This window comes from Cornus florida, unplaced genomic scaffold (genome assembly GCF_030987335.1).
Source record: "Cornus florida cultivar Cherokee Brave unplaced genomic scaffold, ASM3098733v1 CherokeeBrave_3.0.0_Hap2_Chr03, whole genome shotgun sequence".
NCBI classification, from domain to species: domain Eukaryota; kingdom Viridiplantae; phylum Streptophyta; class Magnoliopsida; order Cornales; family Cornaceae; genus Cornus; species Cornus florida.
The window spans coordinates 26,993,005-27,013,016 of NW_026775573.1; the positions used below are offsets into that span (position 1 = coordinate 26,993,005).

The 20,012-nt window shown below is 33.0% G+C and overlaps 2 pseudogenes; both read right to left on the bottom strand.

The window, feature by feature from the left end:
- Nucleotides 1-277: 277 nt before the first annotated feature.
- LOC132298712 (uncharacterized) lies at nucleotides 278-1,081 on the bottom strand (annotated as a pseudogene).
- Nucleotides 1,082-14,833: 13,752 nt separating this feature from the next.
- Nucleotides 14,834-19,238, bottom strand: LOC132301330 (transcription factor bHLH113-like; annotated as a pseudogene).
- Between the last annotated feature and the right edge of the window lie 774 nt (nucleotides 19,239-20,012).

Here is a 20,012-nt window from a genome sequence, read left to right on the forward strand (position 1 = left end):
TGCTTAAATTTTGAATAGCATTACGCACTACACACAACTCACCTTATTCATTTATATGTAATTAAGCATTAACTATGAAGCTAACCCTAATTAATTGCATACGTTAGATTACAAGTTTAGCTGTCACCTAAATTTCTTGCATATTACATATTATTGTGTATGATTACACCTATCATATTAGGGATGGATTTCAATTATATAACTATAAAATTTTCACTTTGTCCCTTCTAAAATTATAAAAAATATACACTAACTTTATTTTTGTACCCCTCCCACAACTTCCTATATCATATTATCATTTATAAGTTACTTGTCCATCGGTCTTCTACTCACAACGTTATTGTATTATTCATATAATACAAACGCAATTCAATATATAATTTTTTTTTTTTTCATCAGCATACATAGCCTTGTACTCGCTCCACAGCTGATCAACTGTCTTCCCCAACAACTCAACAATGAAGCCATCAGCATAACCGTACCTCAACTTCTTGTTAAGTTCAGCCACAAACCCACTCCTAAGCCCCTCACAATAATCCAAAAATCGAGCCGTCACGTCGTAACCCTCGTCCCACCGGTCACCCTCCCCGTCCTTCTTCCAGTGCACCGGGAGCTAAGTCCGCCTTCAACCTCACAAAATCCGCAATCCCTTCAATCAAACCACCATTTCCGTTACCATTTCCATTCCACTGCCATAAATATCTCATTTCATGACAAACTATCCCACTGAACTCTCTCTTTATGTCACCAGAGAAGCCTTGGATATACTCAGCACTGACAATGATTTGTTGTCATAAGCTAGGGCTGTAGCAGCGGGAGGGAGCAGCTCGTCGATGAAGAGGCTCACGCGCTGCAAGCTCTTCCGGTCAGCCTCGGTGGTTCGCTGGAAGAGGTTCCATATGAAAGCTGTGGCGGATGGTAGTAGTGTCTGCCGAGTGTAGTCGAGGCCGATCTCATCCGTGAAGCGGACACCGCCGGGGGTGGTTGGTACGCCGTTGGTGACTTCGTATTCGACGGCATTAATGGCTCGCAGGGCTGCTAAGGTTAGCAGGGAACAGAGGAGGTGATAAAGGTGAGCCATAGTTCTTTGGGGTCCTTGGACAAGCGAGTTGTGGACTTGTGACTACATTTGTATATATAATTTGGGCGTGTAACGCACACCAAGACTTTGTTAATTGGTACATAAGTCAATTATTTTTACTGACCGACTAGGAAAATACAACATTTTTCAACATTTGACCTTTTCTCCTATGATCTATGTTTTTATCATATGTGATATAAACCTTCAAATAACTGGCTTTTGTTTTGTTTATATATATAAACCTTCAAATAACTGGCTTTTGTTTTGTTTATATATATATATATAAATAACTGGCTTTTGTTTTGTTTATATATATAAACCTTCAAATAACTGGCTTTTGTTTTGTTTATATATATATATATTATTTGAAGGTTTGTGACCATTGCATAAAAATTTTGTTATATCATATGTGATATTAATCCATATTGTAAAAAATCTTGACGAAAAAGCAGTTATATTTATGCATGGCCCAGGCTTTTGTTTTGTTTATATATATATATATATATAAACAAAACAAAAGCCAGTTATTTGAAGGTTTGTGACCATTGCATAAAAATTTTGTTATATCATATGTGATATTAATCCATATTGTAAAAAATCTTGACGAAAAAGCAGTTATATTTATGCATGGCCCAACTAATATCTATAATGACAGATTTAATAAAATTTTTAATTAGGTTTATTTCTTTATTTTTATTTTATATTTAGAGATTTTTTAGTTTTAGGTAATTTTTTTTATATATTTTTTAGTTTACTTAAACAATTAGTTTCTCTTTTGTTATTAGTTTTCCTTATAGTTTTAGGGTTTTATTTATTATAAATACAATGTATTGCGAGAGCAGAATATTCAATCAATTTTATTGCTTTGCAATTTTTATTTAATTTTGTGGATTTAAAGTTACCACCTATTGAATATACATAGTATTTATAATAAATAAAATCCTAAAACTATAAAGAAAATTAATAAAAAAAAGAGAAACTAATTGCTTAAGTAGACTAAAAAATATAAGAAAATTACCTAAAACTAAAAACGCTCTAAATACAAAAAAAATTAAAAAAAATAAACCTAATTAAAACTATTACTAAAATTTGTCCTACATCACTGATTGTCATGAAAATTCAGCGCAATCATAGAGAGGTTGTTAATTTTTCCCAACTGAGTGAGAGACTCCGTATGAATTGGCCATGCAGTCAAACCAAAGAAGGTTGAGGGAGTGTAAAATGGTTACCATAGAGCAAATCATTCCCAAAATTGTGCCCTCAAAATTGATTTGAGGAAGGCTTTTGATTCCATTCACTAGCAATTCATCCTGGACACTCTTCAACTGTTTGGTTTCCCAGTTCTTTTTATCAATTAGATTGCACAATGTATAACTACACCAGCTTTTTCAATCTCGTTGAATGGGGAGCTGTTTGGTTACTTCAAAGGAAGGAGGGGTATCAGGCAAAGGGATCCTCTTTCCCCCATGTTGTTTGTTATTGCAATGGAAGTCTTGACATTATGTATTAACAGACACATTGAAAACAATTCAAGATTCAGGTTTCACTGGAGATGCAAAAAGCTGTCAATCACCCACCTCTCTTTTGCAGATGACATTTTGATGTTCTCACATGCTAGCTTGGACTCAGTTCAGGTGTTAATGGAAGCTCTGTCTTTTTTCTGCAATATTTCTAGAATGCGCAACTGAATAGGGAGAAATCCAAGGTTTTCTTCTCAAGGGTTGACAATGGTTTGAAAGCAGCAATTTTATCACTACGTCAGTTTGAAGCAGGTTCACTTCATGTCATGTACCTTAGGCTGCCACTCTCTTCATCCACAATTAAAACAAGGGATTGTCAAACACTCATTGAAAGGATCACAACAAGAATTGGAAGCTGGACATCAAGATTTTTATCATATGCAGGAAGAGTTGTTTTGGTTAAATCAGTTCTTTGTTCCATCCAATCATTTTGGTCACAGGCTTTCATACTTCCCAAAAAGGTACTTGAGCAAATCAACCAACTGCTTAGAAGCTTCTTCTGGTCTGGGGTTGACTTAAAACATAAGGGAGCAAAGGTGGCTTAGCAAGCTGTGTGCAGACCTAAGTGTAATGGTGGACTTGGTTTTCCAGATTTGGAGTTGTCTAATAGGGTTGCTAATCTGAAACACATTTGAAAATTTTGTTCAAGAAAGGAGAGCCTGTGGGTTGCATGGACAAAAGAATACCTTGTAAAACCAAAGAGCTTTTAGGCACTAAAAACTTCATATCTGAGTTCAGCGTTTTGGAGGACTAGGACTGAGAACAATGGCAAGAGGACTCCTAAGGCATAGGGTGGGGACAGGAAAAGATACTAGCTTATGGATAGACTATTAGCTGCCAAATGGTTCTATTGTACAACAATTGGGTCCTATTGGTTTGGAAATTCTTCTACTAGATAACAACATCTTAATTGATAGGCTAATTTTCAACAATCAATAGACCAATCCAACCACTATCTAGCTTCACCAATTCTTCCAATCCAGAAGTTTCATATCCCAATTACATGAATTACCTTTACCCTCCTCCAATCCAGATTCAGTCGAATGGTCACCTTGTCCAAACAAAGATTTCTCAATGGCTCACACATTGAAATACTTCGGCCCCCCATCACCAATCTTCACTTGGCACAAAGTGGTATGGTTTAAGTATCACATCCCTAAGCATAGTCTCATCCTTTGGCTGGCTGTAAGAAGAAGACTCTACACACTTGATGCCAAACCTGTCCGGTACAAACATTACACAAATAAGTGTTACCTCTGTAAGGCAGACTGGGAGTCAATTAACCATATTTTCTTCAAGTGTGATTACTCCTCTAACATATGGAAGTTTATTCAAGAAGTGGCTGGGTTCTACATCAGACCTAACAGCTGGAATGACATGATCCAATGGTGCTCCACACACTGGTTATCAGCAGATTGCTTAGTACATAAGTTATTGTGGGCAGCTGCAGTGTACTTTATTCAGATGGAAAGAAATGTAAGAGCCTTTAGTAACCAAGCAACACCCTCCCACATCATCATTGCGCAAGTCAGAAACTATGTGAGAGCCAGACTAGCAACACTCAAGTTAAAATCCAGCCCTGACGTGATGATAATTAACTCTCCTTCTCAGCTACAAACTCTCTTTTAGCATGGATGTTCCACAGCATGTGGACAAGCCTTGCTCCTACCCTGAGCTATGCTGTTGAGAAAGCTTTAATGGAATGCTGCCGTAAGGCTATAGTAGTCATTATTTGTTGTTACTGAGAAGGTTGTAGTTGAATGGATGGTTTGGCTTTTGTAATACCCCTAATTTTAGAATGATAGTCTCGGTATTTATTTATTTATTTTAATTGCATTTTTTATTAATTAGTTGATTATTTGGCTATTTGTTATTTGGTTAATTGAATTAATTGTTTAATTGTAAGTGTGTATTTAAGTGGTTTATTTGAATTAATTGTTGTATGAAATTATTTGTTATATGATGATATGTTTGTTTAATTGTATTTTATTTGGTAGATTAAATGTGTATTTTATTTTATTTTTATTTTAAAAGGATAGATATGGATAGTAGTAATGGACCAACCATTTGGGTCGCATGGACTACTTGGATAGGAGTCGAAATGGGCATGGGTAATTACCCATGGATGGTTGTACATATATATATATGGGTATATATGTATATACGACTATTATAATAATAATTATTATTATTTATAGTTAATAATAATAATTTACATAATTTATAATGTATATTATTATAAGTTATATATATATCTCTATATCACGGTAGTTTTATATAGAGTATATTATTACTATAACAATAGATATTATATATTATATATATTCTTTTTGTAGCAGACTTATTTATGGACTAGGATTAGGGTTATTGGATTAGCCTATATATATTCATTATAAGTCTGTGGAGGGGGCTATGATATATTATCTACGTGATATGTTATATACATTGAGAGAGTTTTAAGAGGAAAACATGAGAAGAGAAAGGAAGGGCTCGACCAAGGATTAAGGCTGGACCAAGGAGGAAAGAAGAGAGGATGGCTTGTGGGTTGAACAAGGAGCAGCGGAGGGGTCTTGACGGCAATCATGGAGTCGTCGAAATAAGATGAAGAAGGTGGTTTAAGGTTTCAATCCGAAATCCTTAAAGGCAAGTTCTTCTTCTACTCTCTCCCTTTGATTTGTGTTTCTATACATGCCTAAGAGATTCCAAGATACTTAAACAATATAGTTAAACAAGTATGCATGTTTGAATCGGATTAGAACAGATGATTTCACAGTTGTATTGACATATTCTTGTTTTGTTTATTATTGGATTTATGTTGCATAATTTGTTATTTAAGTTTGATCCTTACATGTTAAGGACATCTAAAATAAATTATTATGGGAGTATGAGAGTATGGGACTTAGATCAAATGTTGGAATTCTTATTAATGGAGGTTGAACGGAAAAACAGAGGAGTTACAAGAAGAAGTAGTCGACTATATTGAAGGGCATAGTAAACTACGCGTAGTCGACTATATTGAAGGGCACATAGTCAACTATGTATAGTAGACTATCTTAAAGGCACAGAAGACTACGTATAGTCGACTATGTCAAGAGTACAGTCGACTATGTTGAAGGTGGTTTTAGTTGTGATTTGGGTTTCTTAGTTATTTTGCCCATAATGCGCATTGTTCCATTTTAATTGTTTTAAATGATTTAAATGGATATATTAAATACCAGAAAGCATAATTCACATTAATATGCTAAGGATTGGAAAAATATGAAATTTTAATTAAATTTGCATATTGTTAAAGGTTAAGAATTGTTAAGAATGATTTATATAGTAGTATATGATTTTAATCATGCATTGGCAGTATAATATAATCATGTACTGTTTCTGATTTTATTATGCTAGGGATTAATCAGTATGAAATTCTAATTGAATTTGCATGTTGATAATGGAGGATTTAATTACTTAAAATTATTCTAGCAATTTAAATGGAGATTATATGATTTTAATCATATGTTGGTTGCATAATTTGATTCTTTATATCTGATTATTATTATGCTTATTCCTGTAATTTATTGATGTATTGTTTTATTTCTTGCATCAATAATTGGATTGTATGAATGTAATGCACCGGTATGGGACGGTGGCATTGTAGGGACGAATTAACCAAAGAAATTAAGTCCTGCCTATTTTGTATAAGGGAATAGATTAAATAAAAATGTTAAATCCTACTTATATTCGTTTCAGCTCAACTAAACAAGTTAAATGACCTATCTGGATTATTTATGGATGGATAGGATGAATTTTATATACATATAGTTATGGTGCCATGATATGAGCTTGAGTCTCAGGATCATGGTTAGGGTGCGTATATTGCCTAGGATGGATAATTAGATATAGCAGACATTTGGGTGCCCTGGTAGGTCTAGGTACTCATGCCCACTTTATGTGTGATTTATATGTTACCTTCTATTCAGTTTGAGATAGACTTATAATCTAGTGAGCATCTTATAGTGTGTGTGTATATATATATATATATATATATGGACTACTAGTTATTGTTGGATTGACTATGATGTATACGTGTATCGGATCTCTGCTTGGACTGTAATAGAGTAGAACTTGTTTGTGGGCCTGACCTACCATTATTTTTCAGGTATTCGTCAGAAGCAGGGATTGTTCGTGTAGAGCAGGGATCATCTACTTCATTCTTCCGGATTATCTACATAGGAGTTTCTTTTATGATTCAGTATTCAGATGTAGACAGTTATTACTGTTTTTTATTCAGTTTTAGATTTTCTAGGAGTCCACACGGTATGAATTCCCAAGTTGTATTATTTGGGGGGATATTTTATCAGAATAATTTTATTTATTAATGGAATTTTATTCTGAGGATTTATTGGATTAACTTCTAGTTTTCATTCAGCAATTTATTTATTCTTAATTATAATATTTGTATTCCGTGTTCAATTATTACCAATTCGTTTTGATATCCTCAGGTATTCGGGCGTGGGCCTGGCCAACCCGCATTCGGAAATTCGGGGGTATCACAGCTTTTGAGTTTTTTTTTGTTCGTAGCAGTTATAAAATTATTTTTGGTTGTAATTTCTTTGATGTTGGTCTTCCCCATCTAGGGCTCATTGTAAATTCTTCAACCTTATATACAGGCTTACCTTTAACAAAAAAAAAAAAAAAACATGGTCTAAGCCGAGCTCGTATAATGTTTGGTGTAAGAAAATTCTGAGCCTCAGTTAAAGCTTGTTGTTTCCTTTTTGTAAACTTCAAACAATGAATGTGACGGCCCAAGTTTTTCAACCCGGTGCGTCAGTGATGACCCGAAAGTTGACTCGATAACAGATCCGAAATGCAGAAACAAAAGATGAAACCATAGTCCTTTGAGGTATAAACCATCTCTAAGACATCAATGTGACATTCAATTAGGTCACGGAAGTTAAAGAAAAGCGAATGGGCAAACGAGAGTCAAAACAACCTAAATCCATCAATGAAGGGCAAAATGGTCAATTCACAAATAAAAAAGAGGAAATTGACTTTAAACAAGTCAAACAAGGTGAATACAACCTAATCTAATCATTTCACAACATTACAAGAGGTTCCAAGAACTTTGGATAAGAATCCCACAAAATGCCCTTTCACGATTTAAGCGAAAACTGATACTACCTCACTAAAATATTAATATCTCTCAATCTGAGGATGGGATTGGTACCATTGGAAAGCTGACTCAAAATCCTTGAATTTAGGCTCAAGAATCACTCCATTTGGGTTAGAAATGAAGAAGTTATGGCCTTTTGAAGTTGGACCATCAGTGTTGAAACCTAACTGGAAGCTGTGTGCGAGTTCAAGCTATTTCGGTCGACCGAAATAGAGTTTCGGTCGATCGAACTGGATGGAAACTTTGCTGAAATTCCATTTTTAAGGTGAGGTTAGTTCGGTAAACCGAAATGAACCATCGGTCGACCGAAATAGGCCATCGGTCTACCGAAATGGTCCTGAACAGTAAAAATGGCTACTGGAATTGAAGGTTTACTATGCATTGATGATTCCAATTGCCATCGGTCAACCGAAATGAAGTGTTGGTCGACCGAAACACCTCGAAAACCTGCTGAAAGACCTGCTATGTGCCAAGTGTGTAAAGGTTCAACCCATGCTTCAAATCCCCCCATGTAATGGACCAAAAATGAAAGTTTAAAATTGATTTTCATGGAGAAATGAATGTGTGGACATGTCAACAAGTGTAATATGAATATGTGAATGTAAAACAATGGCTCATTGCCTTTTTCATGTTAATTACAAGGATTTCATATGCCAAAACCCCAAGGTTGGTAAAAACACATTCTTAAGTGAAAGTTTGATACCAAATGAATACAAGTACCAAAACAACATGCTTGGCCCTTGGTCTCATTACATGCATGCTTATAATATCAAAAGTAAGTGCTTAAGTATCATTACACATTAAGAAAGCCACATTAGCTTTTAAAATACCATACACCCATGGTATGCAAAAATATAACATCCAAAAGTAAAGCATGCTAAACATTTGTATGTCAATATACAAAAATGTTCCAATTTGCTCATTGGCCTCTAAGGATGATGAGCATCCAAGAACATAGTCTCCTTACCTAAAAAATAACCCGAACCACTAGGGTGAGTAATCAAGTTACTCGGAGGAAGAAGCACATGCGTATACCCTAAAGTTTCAATATTATTGTAAGATCAATATAGACGAATACAATGGAGCATTCCACTTAACGTCTATATTCAAGGTGTTCTAAGGGATCATCTTAAGCTAACTTAAATATCTCTTAGCAACACATATCAATATCGATGTACTTAACAACATCAATTCGCCAATAATAAAAATCACAAGTTACAATTAAGCATTGGTTGTCAACTTGGAATTTAATGCGAAATCAACTAGTGGAATATTTGGACATCAAATCTTGGATAAAGCCAAGACCTAAATGGTTATTCCGGGCATTAACTCGCTGAGAATATCACCCTAAGTGCGCACTATAAATGGGGAGAACTCATACCTCCCGCACTAGAGCCAAACTCTAGGCATATCACTTATAACAACAAAGTCCCAAGATAATCCAAAATAAACCAAATAAATTCACAACTTATACATAATTTATATAATGCACGAAATCACCTTCCATGCACAAATAGGTTGAACCCACACAATCCATGTCTTAGGGCTTCCAAGTCTAGAATGACATGATAAATGACAAGTACTCATCTTGATAAAATGTGCAAAACAATATCACCAACTTATTAATTTAAATCATGCTTCAATAATGAGCTTCATATACTATATTACAATATTATAGTATTAAGCTTCTAAAATAATTACAATTACCAATAGTAATTCACTAGAATGTAAGATTGACATCACAATAGTATAGTAATTCAAATCAAAAAGAGTTATATACAACATTAATAATCCTACTCAAGATACATATACAATATACATACTTAATTCATTAAATCATAAGTCAATCTTAAGGATTTCCTATAGTATGCAATACTATAATTCTAAAAGTATGTACACAATATATATCATGTACACAATATATATTAAATCCCAAAAGATTTTAAAACACTTAAAATATAAACATACTACCACTCCTACCTCAATAGAGAATTGAATCTCTATAATCCAAGCTACCAAGCTCAAAATAGAAAACAAGTTTAGGGTTAATGAAAAGGAGAGTAAGGGAAAACTTTTGTGTTTCAAGATTTTAAGTCTAGGGTGAATGGAAGGAAGCCAAAAATGAAGTCAAAATAATGAACCAAGCTTTTCCCCAATGGTGGCTAGGTTAGGGTTCTTAAAGAACAAGTGAAAATGAAAGGGATAAAGTGAAAATGGTGAGTGGAGGATCTAGTATTCCTCCACTCACTATGTGCTCTTACACTACCTCTCTCACACACACAATGCAAGACTTAATTGTGATCCTACACTTGTCACAAATTCAAGGCTCCTCCCTAGGTTTAATCCTAAGCCTACACTTGTCAACCATCTAAACCAACAAGTGAATAAATCTCCACCCTCCAAATGTCAAGAGATCATGTCCCTAAGTCACTCTACCCCAATGCCAACAAGTGACTCCATGAGAATGTGACACTTGTCACATTTTTCAAAATTTTCAAAAAGGTCTTTTTTTAAAATATCTTCCAAAATAAATTACAAAATGGTCCCTAAGACGAAAAATAATTACTTTATGTAATTACACAAAAACCTCAAAAATAAGAAATGATTACAAGAAAGTATGCATCCATGCTCTTTATGAAAAAGTAAGCAACTAGAATGTATTTTCTACAAAAGTAAAAATGCATATGTCATGGAAATTAAATATCATGAATGCATGTAAAACCGGAATCAAATCCTAGCACAACAAATGAGGTTATGCGAGGAAAAAATGATAAACGGGAAAAAGACGAAATAGGGAAAATACAAAATAGGAAAAAGACGAAAAAAGAAAATCACCGAAAAAGGAAAAGGAGGAAAAAGAAATCGGGTCATTACAATGAAGGTCGCAGATGCTTCGATAGCCTAGTGAGTTAGTGTCTCTGATGAATTTTGAAGTGTCAGATTTCGACTCTCTGTATCTACTAATATAACTTCTAACTCTTCTTACCTTGTAAAAAAAAAATAATAATGAAAGTCGATATTTATGGGAGTTACACTTGTACTCAAACTATCCACATGGTGAACCATGGTCTGTTAACATTATGTGAGTCTCACAAACCATCTAGTAAAATAGAGTTGCTGATCTTATGGGACCTGCATAATTCAACTATTAAAAGTTACATCTAAATTTTGATCTGCCAATTGAGATCCATAACCATCAAAAAGAATAATGTTATTTAGATCTATTTTTACAGGTCGAAGTGTGTAGTTGAAGAGGTTTTTATGATTTTATCCTTTGATGCAGTAAACTCAAAGGGATAAAAGAAAATTAAAAATCCCACACGCTAAATACATGAATTTGCAAAATCAGTTAGGGTATGTTTGGTTAAACAGAAATGAATGATGGAAAGTGAAAGAAATGAAAATCAAGTTTCTAATATGCATTTGGTTAGTAGGGAATTTTTTCATGAAAGTTGTGGAAAAATATTAGTTTGTTAGTTTGGATAGCATGAAAGAGAAAAGATAATAATTTACTTACCAAAACTACCCTCATGATTTCAAATACTTAAAAATAAATTAATTTTGAGTTAGGTGAATCCTCTTTATACCTAATTATTTATATTATTTTTTAACAAATAAATAGTAAAATGATGGATTATTAATAATTATTATTATTATTTATATTCATATTTAAATTAGAACAAACTAAGGAGGACTAGATTTTAGTTATCATATTCTTTTTATTTTGTGTTTTAAATAATAATTATTTATATTCATATGTAAAATGTAATTCATTTATCATAGCATACTCATGTTTTTATTGGAATATTAAATATATCTTTTTTGCAAGCCCCTCGAAGAAACACTAAATGGCAATACTACTCTAGGATAAATATGGTCATGCAAAAGTAAAATATTTTATAGTTAATGCATCATAATTTTTTAGTTCATGCATAATTTACCAGTCCACTTTCATATTTTATAAATATGAACCATGCAAATTTTTTTATACAAAAATCACATATGTTTCTAGTATAAAACTCTATTCAGTTCCAAAGCTATATAAATAATAAAAAATAAATATTATATTGATTTTCATTCATGTGAGATGGTTATGTCATATAGATAATGTGATGACTCCGAGATATTGGTAAAAATTAAAAGTAATATAATTCTATTATTCAATCAGTAAATAGATGTAGCATAACTTAATAAGTGAAAAAATAAATTGGAGAAACAATTCAGTTGGGGCATAATAGGAAATTTGGAAATAAAATGACGGTTTTGAGCGAGAAAGTAAACTTTCTTGTATTTTATGTGGGGAAATATTTTAGGAAAATTTATCCAATACGGTAATCCACTTTCCCCAAAATTTTCTCTTTCTAGGTAACCAAACTCCAAAAAAAATTTTAAAAAAAATTCCTTTCTTTTCCTTTCTACCTACTTCACGCTAACTAAACAAACCCTTATTAGAATATATTTTTAGAATATAATTGTTCTTAGGTAAAAATAAAAAATAAAAATAAAATGAATGATTAAACGCTAATATGATTAACCTAGTCAGACACTCTAAATAGGAAATGGTGTGGCGGATTTGATTACTTCAGTTATTAGGGCTAAGGCCCAATTCTTTTTGATCAAGCCCAATTTAGTGCCCATTTCACTTTGCGTCTCAAATGTTTATAACGCGTTCTAAATTTGTAAAACCTACTCCTTTGTGTACAATGACCAAATACTTTTTTTCCTTTTTTTTTTTTTTTTTTTCTATTTATTTATTTGTTTTTAATAAGATACAAGGCAAATTTGCATTCACTCCATAAATGTGTATATTAATAAGATACATCTTCCAAGTTAATAAACTTCGATTAAATTCATATATAGATCATATTAATAAATACGCTTCTTACAATTCAGTATGTACGACATTAATTGATTCACCATTTTTACTAAATTTATTGATGATTCTAAAAGTCAAGTGTGAACATATATAAATGCTTCATGTAAATGTGCGTAGATAAGATCACCTTACTTCCATTTGATAGTTGAAAAGTTAATTAATTTATTTATATGTATATAATGAAATTAATTTTCAAAAACATACTTAACAATATTGTCATTATATTATACTTCAAAATTTCCCACCATGGTGAAACTTTACCTCATCAACTTTTTCAATATGAAGGAATTTTATAAAGGTATGTCTTAATTACCAAATTGTCCTTCCTCTCTTTTCACCTACTATTTGGTCCATTTCTCTCCCTTCATCTCTAATTTGGGAAAACAATTCCTCCTTGTCCTTTTTCGTCACCAGCGCTGCCAGTTTAGAGCTTCGTCAATTCCAGTTGATGGTGTAATTTGGCTAGGATCTTAATGGGAGAAGCAGGTTTGTAAATGTGCCGAAGACCGGTGCTTCAGTGAATGTGGGTGTGTGCCTACATAAATCAGAAGGTGCAACTATATTGTGAGAAACTGGTTCAATTACCTTTACAAAAGATATATATACATATATATGTGTGTATATATACACAAGTTATTGAAATATTATGTTGGATACCAATCTAATACAATTAATTGAATGTTTGCATATATTATATATATACGGACACAATTGGGTCTTTAAGGAAGGCAACATCAATCAAATTTTATTACTTATACAAAATATATACATATGTGTATGCTTATATGTGTGCATATGTTATTTATATTTATAATCTTTTGCAATGGTGGTTGGAGACCATGGTGGAGAAAAGAGAGAATCGTAGAGAGGGAAAATGGCAGAGAAAGCAATGGCGTAGAGATAGAGGAAGAAGAGAGAGAGTTGTGGTGGCGGTTGTGGCAGTGGAGTGACAACAGCATTGCTGGTATATATATATATACCTTGATAAAATCATGGGCAATTTGGGAATAAAAGAATAATATACAAAAAAAATTCCATTTCTTGGTCACACATTGATAAAAATTCTTTCATTTTGACATAAGGCCTCCATAATTCCATTTTGTAGGAGTTATCCCAAGATATATTTCACCATCTAATTTAATAATTAAAGAGGACATGTCCATTTATTATTAGTCCACGTTAAGACCTGAAATGTATTGTCCAAACATAAAATGTGCAAGTTCTTAATTATTCAAAGGGTAAATTGCAATGACAGCTCAGTCAATGTCACTTAGATGCGGGTTAACAATTTTTTTAATAATGACATCCCTTATGGTTTCAAATGTCATATTTACCCCTTATTGTTTAATTAAATTAATTTACAAAATATCAGCCCTGTTAATTAACGAAACTACCATCATCATTAAGCCTCTTTCTCTACCCTAATCTCTCTAACTTTTTTTTTTTTTTTCCTGTTCATTTTAGTACCTAGCAACTGACACTCCCTCTCTTTTCCCCGATCTCTCTCAATCCCCTCTTCTTACTATGTTATTTTTTTGTGGTAAATTTTACCCCGGCCTCATCATTTTTCTTGCCGATGGAGGAGCTACCGGCGACCGATGGAGGGAAATGTAACTAGCAGTGGAAGAGATAGCAGCTAGGACAAGTTAATTCGCATAATTTGGGAAAAAAATGTTTCAGTGTGGTAGTGTTGGATTTGTGATTGAGATGAGTAAGGGAAGAAAGTGGGTGTAATAGGAGGAAAAGAATGAGTGAGAATAGTGACATAAAAATAACCATTGCTGTTTTTATTTTTTTTTTTCCGTTCTATTGTGGTGGTGCCCAATGGTGGTGGTGGTGGTGTTTGGGTTAGACATGACTGTTTTTTTTTTTTTTTTTTTTTTTTTTTTTTTTTTTTTTTTTTTTTTTTTTTAACTTTTGTGGTGTTATTTGGGTGTGATTGTGGTGGTTAAAATGGTGTTTGGGTATGATTGGGGTGGTTACGGTGATGTACAGATATTTGACAATAAAAATATATCTTATTTTATTTTTTATTGTGGTGGTGGTGGCCAATTTCTTGGTCTATATGTACAGGAGAGATGAAAAGGTTAATTTGGTTCGTTAAAATTAGTTAAAAGATAAATTTATAATTTCATGATTCAAATAAAGTTATTGACAAGTTAAATGGTTGAAAAATAATTTCATATGGTCTCAATTTTCACAGACAGAGAGAGAGAGAGAGAGAGTGAATGCACATTTTTAAAACCTCAAAAAGGTGATAATGTTAAAAAAAAATTATTAATCGTCGAGGCGTTGGACCAAAATCTCATGTGCCAGTGCAATTTACCCATATTCAAAAGATCTAATAATGTGAAAAAAAAAGTTATCCGTATAACTCGATAGAAATCTGTCAAATCGACACAAATTGTTCAGAGGGATTATAGGCGTCGTCAGATTGCATTGGGTGGTGTGATATGAAAAAGCCTAAAAACACATAAAGATTCAAACCATGCCAATTAAGCCAAACAACCCCCAAAAGGCAAAAACTACTTACATACATGTATCGCATCCTTCCAAACAGAAGAAAAAGTTCTGAGACACTTTTTACCCTCTTTTACCCTTATCCCCTCTATTTACACCAAAACAAACCAAAAAATAAAAGAGGAGGCAAAAACACCCCTTGTATGATGAGAAAACATTGAATCATTTCCATCTTTTTGTACATGAATGGATCGCCATGCACTGTATTACAACATATGCATCAACCATTCATTCATGTACAGTGCAGCATGGCCATTCCCTTTTTTTTTAGCTAGCATGGCCATTCATTCATGTAACAAAAAGATGGAAATGATTCAGTGCTTCGGCGGAGGCTTATCCAAGGCAGGAGCCCAGAAATCAGCCCCGTTGTCGTTCGCCAAGTGCGCAGCTTGTTCCACCGGGACCAAACACAAGCCTCTGCTCCTCAGATCCTGTATCGGCTCACCTTCTCCATTTTCTTCGCCCTGTCCAAACAGTAGAAAAACCAAATTTACACACATTTGTTGTGGCATGGTTGATCACATTATTCAAGTACCATTGATATGTAGTGCATGTTTAGTGCAAGCACAAGGTCAATGGTGTGACATGATATCACATAGAACTGTATGATCTTACTATTTGCCTTGGCCGCAAGAATAATAGTAACAACAATATGTTCTAGACAGTGTGGTGTGTGGGTTGCCTTTTCTGCATACATACATGCTGGTGTGTGTGTGTGAAAAAATTTAATAAGTAATGCAAAAGTTTAGGTCCGTCTTGGAACAAAATAAAAGCAATCACACATGACAGTATTCACTAATTGTAGTAAGAAATTTACCTTCATAAGACAAATATGACGTTCAAATTAGGGGTATAATTGTCTTTTTTGTGTAACAAGCATTCCACAAAAATGTCTTCACAACAACAACAAAACAATAATAATAATAAATAAATTGTTGCATTAGCGTCGACCAGCTCTGCTGGTTGGTAAAATTAACACCAAGACTTGTTTTATTACGCACATGTAACAAGAAGGGAAATGTAGATGTCTCGATAGTTTAGTGGGTTAGTGCATCCGATGAACTTTAGAATGTTAGGTTTTGACTCTCTGTATCTACTAATCTAACTTCTAACACTTGTTACACTTTTTGCCATGAAAAAAAAAAAAGAAAAAAGAAAAAAAAGACATAAGTATAATAATTCAGAAAAAATAAAAAAGGCAAGGAAGGGGAGTGCTAAGGGAAAGATAAGCGTAATTTACCCTAATTATAATTACCCTTAATGCAACAAATTATGTGATGCATATATGTAATAAATAGCATATCATTACCATCTCTCTTGAATATATCATTATCATTAAGTAGTTTTATATGGCCTAATGTGATCAATGTGCAGTAATTAAAATTGAAGTGTACCATAGAAAGGCTTATGTTATGCATCAAATTATTTGAAGCATATGTGTAATAAATTGTACTGTCTAAAATAATTGTGAGAACTTTACTTTTCAAAATGGGTAATTATTTTGGAACAAATAAATGTCATAAGTTTTAAAATGAATAATTATTTTGAGACGGAAAAAATAATACGGCATATATCATTACAATCTTTTGTGAATTGACAAGACTCATTAAGTACCTTATGAGTCTAAGAATGGTCAATGTCGAGTAAAAATTAAAAGTGTACCATAGAAAGGACTATTGAACGCTTTGTGCAAGCAGTAAAAAAATTAACAATAAAGAAAGAAAAGCTAGAAGCCATACATGGTAAAAATGGAAAAACGACAAAAGGGGGTAAAATTGAATTCAGAAGATTTTTCACAGAAGTTGAAAATTGATCTGACAAGTCCTTACATGCATGTGGGCTGTGGACGAAGGCTGCATATATGGAGAACTCAAGACCTGAACTTGTTCCTGAAGAAACTTGATATATCCCATCGTTTCGTGAAGCACCGAAGCTGTATCAGACTGCATATTACACCAAAATTTACCATACATATCCATGTGTCAATAATCTATACACACAATCACACGGTTTCATATGTTGTTGACACGTAACAATAATAAGACCCACGTAAAATAAATTCAATATTACAAGATTATATAATTGGATATTGGACTAATGATAAGGATATTATATAGGAATTATTACATATTAACCGTGTTTTTTCAGGTCTATTTACTCACACAAAAGTAACATTTTTAGGTTTTTAATTATATAGGTATCACTTTTTGTACTCGCAAGTACCACTTTTTGTACTCGCAAGTACCACTTTTATTTTGGACATAGAAATATCACTTTTATTAACATATGTACCATTTTTTCTGCTTTATGTACCACTTTTTTGTACAGTACAAAAAGTAGTACCTGATGACAAAAAGTGTTACTTGCATGCACAAAAAGTGTTACCTATGTGCCTAAATGTGGTATCTCTGTGAGGGTAAATAGTATTTTTTCATGTCTTCATTTTTTTGAAAGACTTTGACTCCATCACATGATAAATATGAGTCATTAGCACTATTTATATGTAATAATTCTTATTATAAATGCAAAAACAACAATTTCATATCTATATAATTTCTCTCGGGTACTTATCATTTGTTCACTTCTATAGAATTCTAGCATACATTCATTCAATGTAAGGCTGCAACTCGGGCGGAAATTTGTGTGTTAAAAATAAATCAATTAATACTGTACCCATGACTTGAACCTGAAATCTTAAGCGTAAATCCCAAGCACAGTACTAACTTCGCTACTATACTCTCGTGACTTAAGTATAATTATAAATATATATAATATTTTTAGGCTCGGGTTAGACTTTGGGCTTCATCCATATCAACCAAAACCTAGCCCAAATTAAATTCGGGCTCAAAATATATATCCCAGCCCAAACCGAAATTCGAAAAACATTGTCTAAACCCACAAAAGTTTGGGCTGAACTCAGGTTATTTCTTGTAGGCCCGCCTGACTTGTAACCCTAATTCAATGTATCCATACTTCAGAAGAATAAGTTTTCACGCAAACAAATATTTTAAAAAAACAATTAAGAAAAGATAATAAATATATTTACCACATTATAATTATTTATTTTATTTTATTTTTGATTATTCAAAGTGGGATGTTCGAAAAATGGACAAATAATATATTTTAAAATTCAATTAAAAAATATAATTAATCTATTTACAACATTATAATTATTTTTAATTTTATCATTATTCAAAGTGGGATGCCTGAAAAATGGACAAATAGGCATATATACTAATAAAAGAAAAAGGAACTGTTGCAGAGGCAGTATTTTTATGGCAAAAATGGAAATTTATAATTAAAAAAATTAATTAATTAATTAATTATCAATACAATTTTACAACAAATTTTAATTGGATCTTATCAAATTAATTTCAATTAATCAATCAAAAATTACCTTGCCATAGGGTGACACAATTTGTTGCAATGCTGCAATTCGTTCCCCAATATTCTGTTTCTTCCCCTATATCAACAAAATTAAAATTAACAATTCAACCATTTTCCAAATCAAATTCACTTATATATATATATATATATATATATATATATATAAATTGAGACATGCAATTTCTCTAGAGTCAGATTTATCAAGTTCTGACCTTTGCATGTCCGGTCACGGTTGAGTTCTCCGATTTGTTCTTCTTACAGTTTCTCTGTCTCTTGGCCGGAGCTCCGGCGCCGGCGTCCAAGCTCTGAACCAGTTTATCGCCGGACTCAATTTCTTTTCTCTGCTCAAAACACAAAATAACAGAGCAACCACAACATCAGTGTAACAGAGTTTGTCTCATCAATTGACCAACATTTTTGTTTTAATTTCTTGCTAAAAATGAAACTAACTTTGGATTTAGAAAAAGCATCGATGTTGTCATTGTCAATTGGTGAAGCTGAGGACGAATCACTGATTGTGAGTGCTCCAAAGTCGGATTCATTCGGGTAATTTCCTCCGAAACAGAGCATTTTAGAGGAGGCAGAGTTGAAGTAATTCTCTGTTTCGAGACCCAGAATGTCGTCGGCGGCAAAGAGAAGCTGAGAGAAGCTCCCTCCGTCAAGTGGGTCTCCGGCGAAACCTTCATTGCCAGCCATTGATGTATCAAAATCAAACCAAAAAACAACAGTTTGTGTAGAGAGAGAGGGAGATTGGAAGTGGGTTTTATAGGAGCAAACAACGGAAGGTTCTGTAGGAGTTAAAGAGGGGATGTGACAGAGCTACTATCTGTACTTTCTTGTTGCATTGTGGTTTCTCTCTCTACTTTCTCTCTCTATATCTATCTCACTTTGGCGTTACGACCTCTACTTGGCATTTCAAGGGCGCGTTGGTTTTGGTTTTGTCGTCTAAGTCAGTCAAAGGCCACATCTTTGCCCGAGAAAACCGTGTTTAGCCATCCAAAGCAAAACAAAATCCGGTTCTGAACTTGACCCAGCGGAAAATTAAAATTAAAAAAAGAAGAAAAAGGGTAATCGAATTATAGGATTTGGTCTAGTTCTATATATTGGAATGGTTTGATTTTTTTTTTTCAAAAATTAAAGAAACGTTGATTAGAGTTTGATTCGTATATATATATAATTAATGGTTAATACGCATATATATATATATTATATTGTATAATAAACTTATTTAATTTTAGGGTAAAATACATTAAACTCCTCTGGACTTCCTTCTCTCTTTCACAAAACCCCCTAAACTTGCAATGACCCAACTCCTCATGGATCTTTGATTCGTATATATATATAATTAATGGTTAATACGCATATATATATATATATATATATATATATATATATATATTATATTGTATAATAAACTTATTTAATTTTAGGATAAAGTACATTAAACTCCTCTGAACTTCCTTCTCTCTT